Here is a 19,383-nt window from a genome sequence, read left to right on the forward strand (position 1 = left end):
AGTGAACTTCCATGATGAGATTTTTAATTTCTTTCCTTTTTAAAAAATACTTTTTTAGTTTTTTTTCTTTCTTCCCTTTTTTTTTCACTTAAATTTTGTTTTATTTTGAGGGAGTGAATGGGCAAGAGGACAGGTGCAAAGGGTTGGGGAAAAGAATGGGATCAAGATACATAACATAAGGGGCTAGAGAGATGGTTCAGCGGTTAACAGCACTGACTGCTCTTCCCAAGGACCCAGGTTCAATTCCCAGCACCCACATGGCAGCTCACAACTGTCTGAAAATCCAGTTCCAGGATCTCTGACACCTTCACACCAATGCACATAAAATAAAGTTAAATAAGCCATAAAAAAATTAAAAAGATACATGATATAAAAGACATAAAAAGTAAAAAAATTAACATAAATTTAAAATGTTTTCTATTATTTTAACACTAATTTAAAACAAGTTTGGAGGCCACAGAAAGTCTCAGCAGTTTAGAGCTCTTTCAGAAAGCCGAAGTTTGGTTCCCACTACACAGGTCAGGAAGCTCACAACTGTCTGTAACTCAAGCTCCAGGGGCAGTCAGATTTCCTCCTCGGCTTCTGTGGAAATGTACTCCCATGCACATAATCCACATACGTATACAGCATAATTATAAGTAACAATTTTTTTTTTTTTTTAAGAAGAGAGAGTAAGCAAGAGTTCAAGTGGTATGTAGTGGCTCATGTCTATAATCCAAGCACTTCTGGTAGCCAGAGGAAGGAGAACTGCTTTCTTTAAATTAAGAGACTACCGTGGGTTATATCAAGTACCAGGCTAGCCAGGGCTATACAGTGTGACCCTGTCTTATAAGTGTGTGTGTGTGTGTGTGTGTGTGTGGTGGGGACACAGCTAACTTACAGAATATATTATCACTTAAGTTTTTCATTTAAAATGAAGTTAAAAATATTAGAAAACAATTTGCCACTGTCTTACTGAAAGCAAATCTGACAAGGCAATCAAAAGGAGTCTAGAACAATTAAATTCACTCAGACATCAGAAAATAATAAAAGTTTCCTCAAGCATTTCTTCAAATGCTTAAATATAAACCCTCTCATATGAAGACCACAGACAGCCATCTTAAACTAGCTCAGATATTGCGTCACTATGATTAGGGTTATTAATACGGACAGACAGTGACCAAGACTGTCTCAGGAGAAAGGAAACGGGCAGTTTTGGCATTCTCTAATAATACTAGACTTAGCATCAACTCTTTCCCTCACCCATTCTTCCTAACTTTTACAGAACAGGAAAACAGATCTTTTCTCTCCTTTCAAAGCCCCAGCATTGTCTTCTTTAACCCTTAAATAGCTCTTACGATTACTCTACCAGGAAACTTTTGCCTTGAACTTGAAAAAGAAAGGCACATAGGAGTTACCAGATGGTCATGGATGCTGGGAATTGAACCCAGGTACTCTGATAGAGCAAGCAGCAAGTGTCCTTAACTGCTGAGCCATCTCTTTAGCCTGGCCCAGAGTTTTTAAAGGCTCATTCTTATCTTCAGTTAGCCTAAATGAAAGAACTGATTTTCCATATAAACAAGTATTATGATGTATTTCTAAGAAAATAGAAAGTGAGGCCAAGCGGAGGTGGCACACGCCTTTAGTCCCAGCAGTTGGGAGGCAGAGATAAGTGGATCTCAGTGAGTTCGAGACCAGCCTGGTCTATAATTCAAGTTCCAGGACAGCCAGGACGGGGGGGGGGGGGGGGCCTCTAGCCAACAGCTGAAAAGTATGGTAGGACAAAAAAAATTATAGGCTTTGGAGTCAGAAGTCCTGGAATTTAGGGTCCAGATTCTACACTCAGGTTTTGTATAATTACCTCATTTTACTTTTTCTTACCTACAAAATGGATAAAAAACAATAGGTAGAAAATACATTTCAAGAGCCAGCAAAATGGCTCAGCAAGGCAAGGTGTCTACCATCTACCCAATGACCTGAGTTCAATCTCTGCAATTTGCATGATGGAAAGAGAACAGACTCTTGCAAGTTGTTCTGACATTTAAATAAATTCTGTGACACATGAATTCACACAAGCACACACACACAAAATAAATAATAATAAAAAAGTTAAATACAAAATTAGTAAGCATGGTGGCACAGGTCTGTAAGCTCAACACTTGTAAGACAGAGGATTATAAATTGAAGACCAGCTTTAACTACACAGCAAGCACCTATCTCAGAAAATGGAGATTGGGGTATTGAAGGGAGGAAATATATCTTCTTATATATCTTGTAATTGCTTCTTCCTCTCTCCTTCCCTCCCTCCTTCCCTCCCTCCCTTTTTTTCTTGATAAGGTCTTGCTATGTAACCCTGGCTAGCTGGTACTCACTATGTAACATAAGCTAGTCTCTAATCCAGGCCAGTACGCCTGTCTCAGCATCCCAAATGCTGAGATTACAAGTTTATGCTGTCACACCTGTAATGGTCTGTCCTGTCCCTTTAAGAGACAAGCCATGCCCACCCCGTCCCCTGTCTGCTGAGGCAAGCTGATCTTCAGCTTACAGCCTGAGTCCCTTCATTCTCTCTCTCTGCTCTTCTCCCCTTTCCCCATAACCCACTAAATAAATATCCAACTTCACTCTGCACGGTGTGCCCATCCTTCTATCTCCCCTTGTGGGACTGGCTGCCTCTTTGAAGTCTCTCACCTACCACACGGCTCCCTGCCTGGGACTCACTGCCCCTCGTGGTCCGCTGCAGCCACTCAGGGAACTGCGCCATCCCTGCCTGGGACTGGCTGTTCTTGGGACCTGCTGCCCGCTGCCTGTGGCCACTTTGGGAACCTGCAGCACGGTCTCGGGACCCGCTGCCTGCTGCAGCCACTTGGGGACCTGCAGCATTTTATTTAAACTATAACAACACCCATATTCATATAAATTGCTTCTTAGAAAAATATAACTATAGGGGTTAAGTATTTAGGCTCTAAAGTCAGATTGTTGCATATACCTTCATTAACTGTAAGACTGAGCAAACTACTTTTTCTAAAACACAGGTTTCTAAAAAATGTGCATAATAAGAATTAAGACAAATATTTTATTTGGCACAATTCCTGGCAGACAGCACAGTGTTAGTCAGCATCCTTGACTTGTTGCTGAATACAATAAATACAAAGATGAGCAAGAAAAAAATTGACTCTGTTTGAAGAAACAAGTTAGTAAAATGGAAAATCTTCACTTTGGGGGAATGGTGGTTTTTGCTGTTGTTGTTGAGACGGGTCTTATCTTACTCCATAGCCCAGGTTTTCCCAGAGTTCAAATATATGGTCCACAATGCCTTCAGAGTCACAGTGACCCTTTAGTCACAACACCGAAATGCTGAAATCATAGGCATAAAGAAAAAATTCTTACAAAAGGAAGACTTATGCCGAGTGATGGTGGCACGTTCCTTTAGCCCCAGTATCCGGGAGACAGAGGCAGGCAGATTCTGTGAGTGTGAGGCTGGCCTGGTCTACACAGTGAGTTCCTGGACAGCTAGGGCTGTTACACAGAGAAATCCTGTCTCAAAGAGCAAACAAAAAAGAGAGCAAAAGATACCAGTGTTGACTTCTGACCTCTGTACACATATGTAGAAGTACATACACACACCCCTTATATATACACAAATTAAAACATTAAAAACAAAGCAAACAAACAGAAAACAGCATTCTTGCTAGGTGTAGTGATCCCAACAGTCTAGCACTGAGAAAGCAAGATAGAGGCAGGAGGATAGGCAATTTAAGGCTACCCTACGCTCTACAGTAAAACTTTGTCTTAATAATAATAAAACAATAATGATGATGATGATGGGGTGATGAGATGGCTCAGCAAATAAAAAGCCTTTGTCTAGTCGCAGTGGAGGGGAAGAGCCAACTACCGAAAGTTGTCCTCTGACCTGCACACAGTACTTTATCAAGTACATGGCTGGACTCATACACACATCATATAATAATAATACACTTTAGATCTTAAAAATAAAAAAGAGCTCTGGGCTGTGGTGGCACACACCTTTTATCCCAATACTTGGGAGGCAAAAGCAGGTGGATTTCTGTGAGCTCATGGCCAGCCTGCTTTACAAAGTGAGTTCCAGGACAGCCAGAGCTGTTACACAGAGAAACTGTAATGGTCTGTCGCGTCCTTTAAGAGACAAGCCCCACCCACTCCTCCCCTCTTCTGGCGAGGCAAGGATTTCCAGCTCTCTTTTTCCTCTCTCTCCCTAAGAGGTAGCTTCTCCTCTCCTCTCCCCCCCCCTTCCTTCTCCCTCTGCCTCTCTCTCTGCTTTTCCCCTTCTCCCCTTCCCCCCTTTCCCTTCCCCTTCCATAACCCACAAAATAAATGCCCACTTTCTCTGCATCGCGTGCCTATCCGGCTCTGTCTCTCACCTGCCAGGGACCCACTGAGGCCTCGGGTGGTGGCACCAACTGGTTTCCCACCGACCACTGCCCTAAACCACCCTCAGTGGCCCGCTGCCGCCGTCGGGAAACTGTGCTATTTTAACATTACAGAAACCCTATACCGGAAAACCAAAATATTATCAAAATGAAATAATAAAAAAGAATAGGTGCATAATTCTGGTGATAGGTGTTAGGAATATTTCCTAATGCGAGCTCCCTGCCAACACAAAATTCCCAATCAAGCCAAATCAAAACAAGCCAAATTAAGAAATATCCAGGTTTAATGGGAGTTCTGTGCTCTTGGGTGGCCATGGAACACGACCACCGCGAGGAAGGAAAAGGGAGACCACGTGTTTATCTTTTGGGGGCTCATTTAAATACCCTGGGGTGTGGTCAGGACCTGGCCTGCTGGGATTTGGAGTCCAGACCAGGCTTGGGGGCGGGGATAGATGCGAAGGGCTGGGGCCTATACTCCCAACTTGACAATAGGTTCATGTACATTACTGATCCAACCGCTGTATTATCTAAGAGTTGATTGGAAACTTGAATGTATTTTCTTGAATGTGTGTCTTATACTTTAACTGAAAATCTAGCATGAACGTTCAAATTGGTAAATAGCCTGTCACTAATTAGCTGGAATATTTTAATTTAGTTACTTCTTTGAATTAAATTCCTCTTCTCTTTTTCAAGGTTTTTACATAGGTAAACTGGAAACAATACCTACTGCCCCTCTCAGGGTTCTCATTAAAATGTAGAGATGACATGTAAACCACCTAGGACAATGTCTAGCACATGGTAGCTCTAATCATCTCTTGCCCTCTGTGGATTTTTCTCAGTCAAAATACACAGCCAAAAATTTAAAGCACAAACATATGATACTCTGAATACAACAGACTGTTTGGTATTATGGAAAATAGATATTTAGGTGATTTAAATTTTTAGTACCTGTCAGATATTCTGGCTTGGGGAGAGGTGGTAATTCGCATAATCAAAATCAACCTGCCTGAATCCCTGAGCAAAACCTCATCCCTCTTCAGGAGATCCCAGCTACCTAGTAACCACCTGCCAGTCCCAAACTAAAGAAAATTGGCTCTGATTTGGGCTAATTACTCAAGCAGACTGAACAATCTGGAATAAAGGGAACTGTCAGCTAGAATGTTGGTGAGATTATCCACAACAGGAGACCAGAGAATCCAAATACCATCAGGCAGTTATTTCTATGAGAATAAAATCACAATTTATGAGCCCTGCAAATTGTACCATTATTAAAACAAACACCCATTGAGGCTGCAGCTATCGGACAAATGGCTTTGCTGCCCTATTGTTTCACTGCCACAAAGAGGTGCAAGCCGATGCGCTGTTACCACAGCGGTCATTTCTAGGAAATTACAGTGCAGACCCCCATCTTAAAGCTGCTTTGTGCTGGGGTGTACACACTCTAGAGGGAAAGGGGAAATGAAGAATCAATTGCTCCTCATCTGCCACCAAACTCAAAAATCCAAGACTTGATATGCAAAACTCACCAGTTTTCCCCTGCTTTGTTTTCTCTCTCAACAAGCAGTTCCTGGGCTTGCCCAGAAAGAAGAATCCGATTGAGTAAATCATTCTCTTCACTAGGAAACCTTTACAATCCTCCAGCCCAAATAAACACAGAAGAGACAAGAAAATGGCCCTGGTTTCCTTGGCTCCCGACAATACAAAGTACCTCAAGCTAGAGCAGTGAGAACTAATGAGAAAACACAAAAGCATGGCAGAGGCCTTCCCATTAGTAATAAAGACAAACCCTTTTATCGTGTTAACATCACATACCTCAAACTGTATCTTCAGACTTAAATAAAGGACCTGAGATATACTACAGAACAATTATTCTGTGCTTTTTACATCATGGGAAAGGCAAGGCAAATGTAATTCACTGAATACACAAATATACCAACTTTGAAAATGCCAACCACTGCACACAGCATCCCTAGTTCTCACAACCCTGAGATAGAACGTATACATCTTACTGGCAGGTTAAGAATTTAAAACTCAAGAGAAATAAAGTCATTTGCCCAAAGTCACAGAGCTTCTAAAACTAAGATCTGAGTTAAAGGTTCTCTGATTTTAAAATTATAAACATTCTTCTGAGTTTTTGCTTTCTTTATCCTATCTCTTAGTGGTACCTAATAAAGTACTTTTTAAAACATAATTCTGAGCTACCAAACCTAAATTCTACCTGAATCTTTCATGAAGTCCTAGCACTATAAAGCAGCCATGAGAGACGTAGTACGTAAAGTTTACTTTCTAAAACAAATTTCTAGAGCGAGTGACGGTCATAGACTCTATCCTTCACTCAGGGCAGAATGGAAACCAAACAGAACTCCTGGACCACAAGCTCACTGCCTATGCGACTTCACCATGATGCCAAATTCACATCTAAGCACAAAGACTTAAATATCTGATTGGAGTTCCTTGCTTATTTATGAAGAACATCTGTTCTGAACTAACAGCATGCAGAACACTGGGCATGGAGGGGGCACCAGAATATCCCACAGGGTCTCAAGCTATCTAAATCTAAACTTTCCTGTTTCAAGAGCACTAGAAGTTGGTTCAAAGGACAGAATGAGCTTGAGACAGAGTGCTAAAATCCTCAGCCCACCAAATGAAAAATACTGGATCCTGGGGCTGGAGAGTCTCCTAGATGTTGAGCACCATGCTAGTTCTCAGTGTACACGCTCCCCAATATTTCTCATGGTCTTTTAAGCAGGTGGTAGCACCCTCATTTTACAAGTAAACTAAGGCTGAATGCTCGCTGATATGACCTCAAAACCACTGTTAAATCTGTGGTATTAGAAAACGAAAACACATCAGCATATGCCATATCTTGTTGCTACCCAGAGGAGACCTGCCCTTTTCCACAGAAACAGAGGAGTGCATTGTGGGGTGGGAACAGAAGGGAGGGTGAAGGAAGAGAAACTTCGGCCAGGATGTAAAATTAATGAAAAGAAAAGAAAAGGAACGGAAAGGAAGGAAGGAAGGAAGGAAGGAAGGAAGGAAGGAAGGAAGGAAGGAAGGAAGGAAGGAAGAAAACACATCAGCAGCTGCTTGAGTTGGGGGCAGAACAAAGCAGAATGACTTTAAAGAGCCATCAGAAAACTTATAGACGAGACAAGAATGTTCACCATCAGAATTGTAGTGATGGTTTAATAGCTATGACCAAGTAGCAAAACTTGGCAAACTACATAAAATTTTTATCATTTCTTTTTTTTAAAAAAAAAAGATTTATTTATTTATTTATTTATTTATTTATTTATTTATTTATTATGTATACAGTGTTCAGCCTCCATGTATGCCTGCAGGCCAGAAGAGGGCACCAGATCTCATTACAGATGGTTGTGAGCCACCATGTGGTTGCTGGGAATTGAACTCAGGACTTCCGGAAGAGCAGTCAGTGCTCTTAACCTCTGAGCCATCTCTCCAGCCCTTTGTCATTTCTTGTATACCAGTTTTACCTCAGTGAAGCTGTTTAAAGGAAAATGGACTCTCACACACACCATGAGTACACACATGATGGAGGAGGGTCATCTGTCTATGTGTTACTTTCACTGGTTAATAAAGAACCTGCCTTAGCCCTTTGATAGGACAGAAAGTTAGGTAGGCGGAGTAAACAGAACAGAATGCTGGGAAGAAGGGAAGTGAGGCAGACGCTATAGCTCTCCTCCCCAAGATGGACGCAGGTTAAGATCCTTCCTGGTAAAACACCACCTCATGGTGCTACACAGATTATTAGAAATGGGTTAATCAAGATGTGAGAATTAGCCAATAAGAGACTAGAGCTAATGGGCCAAGCAATGTTTAAAAGAATACAGTTTCCGTGTAGTTATTTTGGGTAAAGCTAGCCGGTGGCCGGGAGCCCTCTCGGGCGGGAAGTGGCCCGCTGCTCCATCTACACACACACACAATCACACCACATTTGTTTTTTTACTAACCACTGACCATCATAGTATCAACATTTAAATTTCTCTGATCACACATATGCCAAACAAAAGAACTATTTCCTTGACCATTTTAGTTTCTAGCTTATATTAATAAGACATCACTGGGCGCTGGAGAGATGGCTCAGAGGTTAAGAGCATTGCCTGCTCTTCCAAAGGTTCTGAGTTCAATTCCCAGCAACCACATGGCAGCTCACAACCATCTGTAATGAGGTCTGGTGCCCTCTTCTGGCATGCAGGCATACACACAGACAGAATATTGTATACATAATAAATAAATAAATAAATAAATAAATATTTTAAAAAAAAGACATCACTGAAAGGGTTTTTTTGTTTGTTTGTTTGTTTTTTAATTCAAGAGAGGGTTTCTCTGTAGCTTTGGAGGCTGTCCCGGAACTAGCTCTTGTAGACCAGGCTTGAACTCAGAGATCTGCCTGCCTCTGCCTCCCGAGTGCTGGAATTAAAGGTGTGCGCCACCACTGATGGGCTGAAAGTTTTAAATGCTTATGGACAACAAATATTTTTGGAAACAATAGCATTTTGGAATACAATTTCATATAAACGTAATTTTAATTATAAAATGTGACTTGGTAAAAGAATAAAGTGAAGGTTTTTTTTATATCACATAACTTGAAAATGAATTCTACACTTAATTCCTACTAGAAGGGTTAGTAAGGTTTCTAAAAGTATCCAGTTCCTCAAAGTCAAAGTGAGCAAGATGAATGTCTATAATCCTAACTCTCAAAAGACAGGAACAGCAGATCTCTATGGGTTTGAGGCCAGCTTAGTCTATAAAGCTTTAACCTTTAAAAAAAAAAAATCAAAGTGAGAGTGATAATAAACAGGCTATCAGTTTTAGTTCTGGCTGCGTATGTAACTGGTACTATTAACATTTATTTCTTACAAGTTTGGAAGCTGGAAAGTCCAAAAACAAGGTGCCAGGAGATGCGATGTCTGGTGAGGACTTGCTTCCTGTCTTCCAGATGGCACTCATCCCTTTGCATCCGCACACAGTAGAGAACAGAGAGAGCGGCATGCTCCGAGTATGTCATCTTATAAAGACACTAACCCCATCATGAGTATTCTACAATCAAGATCTAATCATGTACCAAATTCCATCACATTGGGGATTAGAGCTTCGGTATGTGAGTTGAAGGAAACACTAACAGTTAATGGAACTATGATTTACAGAAAATCATGTCCTGTACGAAGCACTACTTCATTTCATTTAATCTTCACAATAGCTACAGATCACTATATCCTCATCTAATAAACAGAAAAAGTTATAAAAAGATTAAATCATTTTGAATATCACACATCAAGAAAATCCAACAAAAGGAATTTAAACTCATTTGCAAAATTATTCTGATGAATGAACTTAAATGACATAAAAATACTATCAGTGTCAGTATCAAATAAACGACCATTTCATCCCCCTGACCCGCCCCATCTGAGAAGCACACACAGGTCCTAGTGCTCTATCCCGAGACACCACAATGCACATGCGATAGGGCATCACTCTGCTGCCCTGACTAGCTCAAACTCATCGTCAATCTTCTTGTCTCAGCTTTCGAAGTACTGGGATTATAGACATGAAGCACCATTCCTAGTAACCTCAATTATTTAAACAAAGTTTCTCTAAAGAAATCTATTGTAACAAAAGAAAAAGTTGCTATTCAATAAATTAATTTTTTAAATTTTTATTTAGTTACAGACAGTTGTGAGCTGCCATGTGGGTGCTGGGAATTGGACCCGGGTCCTCTGGAAGAGCACTCAGTGCTCTTAACTGTTGAGCCATCTCTCCAGCCCTCAATAAATTAAATTTTTAACTGGTTAAGATTAATAGTATAGGTTAACTATTAAGGTATAACTTAACTATTAAGATTAATAGTTAAGAATAAGGTAAATCTGTACCTTATTCACCCCTAGTTCCTAGAGCTATTATGAAATTCAGGGATGTAAAATGTTCAGTGGTGGTAGGAACAAAAGCTGTATCACTTATATGCAGACAGAACTCAGAACCCCACTTCTGATGTCTAATGAACTGAAGACTAATGGCTGCACAGGAATTCTACAGGCCTTCTCTAGATGGGATCTTTATTGAGAAGCTGCTGGTTCTCAGCCTCTTCAGTGTGAGAACAGTCACTGCTGCACTGCCCAGAGCAGACCATGTAACCCAATGTATTCAACTGTTCTGTTCCTCCGCCTTCCTAACGCTGCAACCCTTGAATACAGTTTCTCATGTAGTGGTGACCCCAACCATAAAATTATTTGTGTTGTTACTGCATAACTGTAATTTTTCTACTATTATGAATCATTCTGAAATATAGAATATCTAATACACAACCCCCAAAGGTAAAGAACTGCTACTCTCTAGAATCTTAATATACTGCATAAGAAAGAAGCCTGGGCGGGGCGGTGGTGGCGCACACCTTTAATCCTAGCACTTGAGGGGCAGAGGCAGGTGGATCTCAGTGAGTTTGAGGCCAGCTTGGTCTACAAAAAGAGTTCTAGGACAGCTAGGACTGTTACACAGAGAAACCCTGTCTTGAAACCCATCTCCCCTCCAAAAAAAGAAGAAAGAAATAAGCCTGGAAATACACTAAATAAAAGCAAGTCAGCCTAGACTGAGGAAACGAGAACAGCTGGGAAAACACACACAAGACGAAACAACACGACTATTAGTTTCACTGCTCTGTTTCAATTATTTTGTTTCTGATGAAGCCACAAAAATTAATTTGCTAAATCTCAAATGTCAATCCTTAACTACATATCTTTTTTCATTCGGTGTGATAAGACACAAATATAAAATGTTTCTGCTATGCAACAAAGTACGAGAACTGACTCAAAAGCTCTAAAACATCCTTGCAACGAGGTTGTAAGTTGAACTACTTTTTTTTCGTAAAACTCCATTTTCAATTGAACAAACAACTGGCAGGATGTAGCACAAAGTCTAATTGGTCTTAATAATAAAAACCCAGAGCCAGGCATCAGTGCAAATGCTGAAATATCAGAGAGACAAAGGAGCAAGCCACAGCCAAACTCCTCAGCCAAAAAAGGGCTGAGCTCCTATCTCCTCCCACCTTATATTCTGCCCAGCCATATTATTTCCCGTCTGTCTGTACAGACCTCCGGACCTCTATGGTTAACTAGAGGCTAGCTCCACCCTCTCATCGTCAGGCAAGCTTTATTAGAGCAAAAACAAAATAACACCACAGCAGGCAAACCATAATCATTCAGACTTAGATGTTTTGCAGACACTTTTCCAAAAATGAACAATGTAAGACTGTTACTCAAGAAAACAGCAGTTAGTATTTGTTGTCCATAATAAATTTGTAACTTTCTAAAGAAAATAAGACAAGATGTGTTGCTGGTGACGGCAGCACACGCTTTTACTCCTAGGACTTGGGGAAACAGAGGCAGGCAGGTCTCTGTGAATTTGAGGCCAGCCTGGTCTTCAGGACTACGGAGAAATCCTGTCTTGCAAAACCAAAACCAAACAAACAAAAAGAAGAAAAAAAAAAAAAAAGAAAAGAAAGAATGGAAAAAAGATTTGTCTGAGGAACCCAAAAAGATGAACATGGGATGTACTCACTCATAATTGGTTTCTAGCCATAAATAAAGGACATTGAGCCTATAATTTGTGATCCTAAAGAAGCTAAATAAGAAGGTGAACCCAAAGAAAAACATACAGCTATCCTCCTGGATATGGGAAGTAGACAAGATTGCCGGGCAAAAACTTGGGATCTTGGGGGTGGGGTGGGATGGGGTAAAGGGAGATGGGGAGAGAAAAGTGAGAAGGGGGGATGGGGGGAACTTGGGGAATTGGGATGGTAGGGATAAAGGAAGGATGGATATGGGAGCAGGGAAGCATATATCCTAATTAAGGGAGCCATCTTAGGGTTGGCAAGAGACTTGAACCTAGAGGGGTTCCCAGGTGCCCAGGGGGATGTCCCCAGTTAGTTCCTTGGGCAGATGAGGATAGGGAACCTGAAATGGCCCTATTCCAAAGCCATACTGATGAATATCTTGCATATCACCATAGAACCTTCATCTGGTGATGGATGGAGATAGAGACAGAGACCCACATTGGAGCACCGGACTGAGCTCCCAAGGTCCAAATGAGGAGCAGAAGGAGGGAGAACATGAACAAGGAAGTCAGGACTGCGAGGGGTGCACCCACCCACTGAGACAGAGGGACTGATCTATTGGGAGCTCACCAAGGCCAGTTGGACTGGAACTGAAAAAGCATGGGATAAAACCGGACTCTCTGAACATGGCGGACAATGAGGGCTGATGAGAAGCCAAGGACAAAGGCACTGGGTTTTGATCCTACTTCATGTTCTGGTTTTGTGGGAGCCTAGCCAGTTTGGATGCTCACCTTCCTAGACCTGGATGGAGGGGGGAGGACCTTGGACTTCCCACAGGGCAGGGAACCCGGACTGCTCTTCATACTGGAGAGGGAGGGGGAAAGGAGTGGGGGGAGGGGGAGGAGGGGGAGGAGGGGAAGGGAAATGGGAGGCTGGGAGGAGGCGGAAAATTTTTTTTTCAATAAAAAATAAAAAAAAAGATTTGTCTGAGGGAATCAGTAGTATTATTACTAATGCGATTTTTTTACATTATATAGGAGAAAACACTGACCTTTTTAGACGATCACTCAGAGTCACAGACTGAGTTGTATAACTCCCTCTTTAATAGATGCTGAAGCCCAATAAGATGGCAGTTAGATTGGAAATTGGAGCCGTTGGGGGCATTAGGTTGATTATTTTTTATTTATTTATTTAACATTTATTTTTTATGTGCATTGGTGTGAAGGTGTCAGATCCCCTGGAATTGGATTTTTTAGACAGTTGTGAGCTGCCATGTGGGTACTGGGAATGGAACCCGGGTCCTCTGGAAGGTTCTCTTAACCACTGAGCCATCTCTCCAGCCCCCGTTTAGATTATTTATAATGAGATTCGGATGACATTTAGTCTACACTAATGATGAAATCAGCACTCTTGTTAAGAAGAGACAGCAGAGGAAAGGTCACGCCTATAATCCCAGGACCCGAGAGGCAGAGGCAGGAGGAGCAGCAAGTTTGAAGACAAACTAGATCTCATGAATCCCTGCTTCAATCAATCAATCAATAAAAAATAAATAAATGTGCAAATAAAAAAGAGACGTACAAGATGGATTAGGAGGTAAAGGTGCTTGCTGCCAAGCCTGACAACCTGAGTTTGACTCTGGAGAAAAACACCTCACCAAAATTCTACTCTGACCTTCACAATGAGTTCAGTACACACACACACACACACACACACACACACACACACACACACACACACAAGAAAAAGGACAGACTGGATAGATAATGATGGTTCATGCCTTAATCCTAGCAATCAAGAAACAGAGGCAGATGGATCTCTGTGAGTTCTAAGCCAGGCAAGCTGGAACAAAATCAAGTACTGTCTTAAAAAAAAAAAAGAAAGAAAAGAAAGAAAGAAGAAAAAGATACAAGAAAACTTTACTATGTTCTCAGGAAAGCAATCACACTACCTCATCATATGTGGCGACACAGCCAGAAGCAGTCATCTATCAGCTAAGAAAACCCTCATAAATACTAACACAAGCCAGGTGGAGGTGGCGCACACCTTCAGTCCCAGTACTCAGGAGGCAGAGACAAGTGGATCTCTGTAATTTGAGGTCAGACTGGTCTACTACACAGAGAAACCCTGTCTTGAAAAACCAAAACATAAAAAATTAAAAAAGGAAGGAAGGAAAAGAAGGAAAGAAAAAGAGAGAAACTACAGTTTCTGTACAGTATCAAAATATTTACAACTACTTAATAAATATATTAAAAAGTATTTCTGGGGCTGTTTGCTCACTTGCTTGCCTGTTTTCGATACAGGGTCTTCTGTGTAGTTCAAACTAAACCTTTCAAGTACTGGGGTTACAGCACTCCTTCCTTTCCTAATGCACATAACTATGGGGGGCTGAATTTTCTTTATATACTCCACAAAGAGTAAGCCAAGGCAACTGAGTGAATTCAGAAGCACACAAGAATCCAGGCAAATATCTAAAAGATTAGAAAAAAAAATGTGCTTTTTTACTTTTTAAACAGGCTCCAACTTGCTATGAAACCAAGGACAAACTTGAACTCATCTTTCTGCCTCTACTTCCCAAATCCTGGAATTACAGTTGTGTGCCTGATATCAAGCACAACCTCTTTTCAATTTATGATTTTATATAAATACGCACTCACTGTTATAGTTTAAGTATTTGTGTCCTTCAAAATTCCTGATGACTAACCCCTGTTTTATGTCTGTTAAGAGGCAGGGGTTCTGGGAGGGTGATGAAGCCATGAGGCTCCACTCGCATAAAAGGAACCTCCTACACCTAAATCTTTCGGCTCTTCAACCCAAGGAAGACACAGCTTTGGTCCCTTCCAGAGGACACAACAACAAAGAATCATCTTAAAAACAAAGAAAAGAGTCCTTTCCAGATGCCAAATCTGCTGGCAACATGATCTTAGACTTCCTACCCTCAAGAATTCTGAGAATTAGCCTAGTGGTGGTGGTGCACATCTTTAATCCCAGCACTTGGGAGGCAGAGGCAGGCGGATCTCTGTGAGTTCGAGACCAGCCTGGTCTACAAAGCGAGTTCCAGGACAGGCTCCAAAGCTACAAAGAAACCCTGTCTCAAAAAGCAAAACGAAACAAAACAAAAAAAGAATTAAATTTCTTAAAGTCAGGACATGCACTAGATGTTCCCTGGGTACAAAGTAGGGCACTTTGTTGTTATGACAACCTTAACTATTATCAAAGATTTCTTAAGGAATATCATTTAATCCAAAATGATGAGCAAAAGGAGAAATGTCATAAGCTGTTATACAGAGAAACCCTTTCTTGAAAAACCAAATAATGATGATGATGATGATGATGATAATGATGATGCTGACGTCCCCCTGCTAAACAGAAAACCTAAAAGATCAAACAATAAATTTTCGGGGGGGGGGAGGAACAGGAGTTCAAGACAGGGTTTCTCTGGCGCTTGCTTTATAGACCAAGATGGCCTTGAACTCACAGAGATCTGTCTGTCTCTGTCTCCTGAATGCTGGGATTAAAGGTATGCACCACCACTTCTCAGCATAATAAGACAAAATTTTTAAAAAGATCAACAGTAGGGCTGGAGAGATGGCTCAGAGGTTAAGAGCACTGCGTGCTCTTCCAGAGGTTCTGAGTTCAATTCCCAGCAACCACATGGTGGCTCACAATCATCTGTAATGAGATCTGGTTACCTCTTCTGGCCTGAAGGGATACATGCAGGAAGAACCCTGTATACATAATTAATAAATAAGTTTTAAAATTAAAAAAAAAATCAACATAAAAGTTTGGTCTGGATATAAAGCTCATCAGAGTGCTTGCCCTGCATATATGAGACACCCTGGGTTCAGCAATAACAACAACAACAAATTAACTTTTTGAGCTGGATATGGAGATACATGTATACAATCTCAACAGTTAAGAGATAGAAAATACTAAGTAACAAAAGGGCAGTCTCAAGAAACAATTCAAAAGTAAAATAAAAACATCAGTAAGGGTCTGGAGAGATGGCTCAGCCGTTAAGAGCACTTGACTTGTTCTTCCAAAGGTCCTGAGTTCAATTCCCAGCAACCACATAGTGGCTCATAACCATTCATAATGAAATCTGGTGCCCCCTTCTGGCCTGCAAGTATACATGCAGACAGAAGACTGTACATTATAAATGAATAAATCTTAAAATAAAATCAGTAACAATAATAGCTACTATATTAAATGGAAACTATATGTCTATGTACCTTGTCCTTATTTAATTCATGTATCAACCCAACAATGAGTATTAATACCCTCTTCAATGTGTACAAATAGTCCTCACTCTATTACTTTCTGTACTAGAAACAAAGAGAAGTAGCTATATTTGTCTGAATAATGGCAAACAAACAACATATATCTCCCACTTCAAAAAACTCCTTAATTCTTTCATTTTTAGCTATCAATAACACTTAATGTGGCATTGGGTCCCAAAATTTCACCAGGAAGAAATCCCGTGGTCCTTTTTCTTTCTTTTGGTTTTTCAAGACAGGGTTTCTCTGTGTAACAGTCTTGACTATCCTGGAACTCTCTTTGTAGACCAGGCTCTCCTCGAACTCACTGAGATCTGCCTGCCTCTGCCTTCCAAGTGCTGGGATTAAAGGTGTGTGTCACCATGCCTGGCTCAACTTAATATTCTAAATGTGGATTTGTGTTAAATACACCTTTATGTATTACATATGAGCCAGTTCATAATTTAAAAACATATGGCCAGGTTGGTGAATCAGAATTCTAGAAAATAACTCATTCTCTTTCACTTATTGCCCTTAAACAAAGCATTTTATTACTTTTAACAGCGTAGCTGCTGTTTGCTAGATCATGAAACTAACCGCTTTTTTTTATATTTTATGAACTGCTTAAAGTAACTAAACTATAAACACACAACCTGTAGATAAATTATGATTTCAAAATAATATAACTCATTTATAACTAATAATAACTTCTTCATAAACAAAGAATGTCATAACACTAAGAAGTAAGTCAGCGGCAGGTGAACCATTCACTGTTCTAGCTTCTGCCCATCTCTCCAAGATAATGAAAACTAATATTGTTTTAACACGCACTACATAGCACATTGTGTTAAATGCTTTAACTTATTCTATTTAACCCACAAAACAAACTTAATGAGGTTAATTTTATTTCCTCACTTTACAGATAATCTCGTTGTGCCCAAGGTCACATCCACAGCAGTGAGCTTCAGAATCCACGCGTCAGCCACCACATCCATCTAAAGTGAAAACAGTCTGTCCTTCCCACGACACCGAAAGCTCTTAGCTCATCTCCATCTCCCCTCGCACTGAGCAGGACATACATTTTCTATATACACAAGGTATTTAAGACATGACTCGTCTGTCTCCTTTGACAGCCTTTGTGAAGTATGAATCTTTTGTTTTGCCATTTTACCACAGTTAAACACACAATTCAAGATTTTCAATGTGTTCACAGTATTGTGCAATAATTACCACTAAGTATAAAAAGGGTTTTATGATTTTACTGAAATCAGTCCCCTTTCAAAGACTGAAATCAAAACTGGGATTTGAAGTGAAAACCCTTGACTCCTAAATTCATGGGCTCGTCATCTTCCCCAGACTCTTGTCTACCAATCCCTCCACCTGTTCTCTACTTTCCCCGTTGTCTGCCTCACTACTGCAGAGTAACCATGACTATAGGAAAAATATATCCACCAACACAATTCTCCCAGGTGACTACTTTTCATTTTGAGCTTTCAAAAACTAGGGCTTTAACATGAATAGCCAGTCCGTCAGCAAATTCACAAAAGCAACGTCTGGACCCCAGAATAAAATTGTGAGGAGAAATGCCCTCACTGGTTAGATCACATTCTTACTGCTTAAGCTTGGTTTTTTGTTTTTGTTTTGTTGTTGTTGTTATTAGGATACAGAAAGCATCCAAAAAACAAAAACAAGAATAAACAACAAAAAACCCCACAATTCCAAGGATGTCTACCCTTCCATCACTCCACCCATGAGGGAGGCAAATTTTGACTCTATATGGGCATTTTATGTGTTCAATTATGAAACCCAAGGAAAACGGTTTGTTTTGTAGCGAAAAATTTTTTAACAACAAAAAAATTCGTATTGGTATCAATTTTATCTTCTTTTCATTTCTCCTCATTTTTTCTCTAATCAACAACCACTTCAAGTTTAACATATCATAGCTAATGCACATAAATCCAGAAAGCTGTTTCCCTAAAGATGTCCCCTCTCTCTATACTCGCCCACCTCCTATCATCAGCATTCTACCACAAGAATAAACTTGTCTCAAGCTTTAAATCAAATTTCTGATTAAATAGATGGAGTTATTGTTTTTGTAGTTACTGCAACATGCCTACATCAACATCATCCCCTTAAAAATAAAATATGGCTGTATATACTTCATTTATCCACACCTGATAGAATTCTGATTAGCTGAATTCCTTTAGAAGAAAATTCAATCTACAGAAACAATCCAATTATTTTAAATCTTATCAAGTAACGTCAAAAGAGAATCAAATGAACAACCCCATCAGTACCAAATGAATATTTATTACATTTCTCTATTTCCTGTCTTCTCTGTGTTTACATAAAGTGGTAATGCCAAGACTCATCTCAGGATTATTAGTCTGCAATACAATGATGGGCCTAATTGCCTTGCAAACAAGGACACCAATAAATGGAGTCATCAAGCAATCAATTTTATTGGGGGGAAGAGGGGCTTGCTAACTTCTTTCTACATACGTGCACCTTGTCTGCCTAGAAAATAAATTCAGTTTTCCTATTTTTCAATATCATTAATCAGTTCTCAAGCAAGAATGCACCCTCAACAGCCTCAAGTTCATCAAAGTCCATCTAAATGACAAATCCCAGAACCAGCTCTCAGTGTACCTGGGGAGGGGAGTAGAGGAGAGGGCAGGCACAGTTTCACCTTCTCCACCTTTACTCTGAGAGTGGGTTCCCCCAACCCCCAAGTTTCTCTTTATGACATAGGAATGGCAAGACAATCCCCCTCCATTAATTCTACCTTAAACGAAGGTTCTCTCAAAACTTTACCCTTGGGCTGTTATTTCCAGACAATACCAACATAGACCAAACAAAAAGGTCAAACTGACAGCATAAGATCCCCCAGGAGACTCTTTAACGCGCCTTCTCTGTCCCTTTTGGAAGACCTTCTAATGACCTTAGTATTATTGTCTCTCACCAAAGCAACCGCGCTCTTTACCACGTTAAGTGTTCTACCTCCTACACCTCCGGTTGTCTTAGAGGACATCCTTTCCTGCTCACCAGCCCTCTGCATCCTCCCTGTCCCCACGGTTCCCACAACACTGGTTCTCCCTCTGCCACCACACGGCAGGTAACCAGCTATCAGTCTGGAAATCCTGCAGAACTGGCAGTGACATTCTCTTTAAGACACCAT

General features: G+C 40.6%; 1 protein-coding gene across 2 annotated transcripts in view; it reads right to left on the bottom strand.

Annotated features, from left to right (window-relative positions):
• Fam168a (family with sequence similarity 168 member A) overlaps positions 1 to 19,383 on the bottom strand; it is a 138,588-nt gene that overhangs the window by 117,966 nt on the left and 1,239 nt on the right. The gene's annotated exons all lie outside the window — the stretch shown is intronic.

Source organism: Chionomys nivalis, chromosome 8 (assembly GCF_950005125.1).
Source record: "Chionomys nivalis chromosome 8, mChiNiv1.1, whole genome shotgun sequence".
Taxonomy (NCBI): Eukaryota; Metazoa; Chordata; class Mammalia; order Rodentia; family Cricetidae; genus Chionomys; species Chionomys nivalis.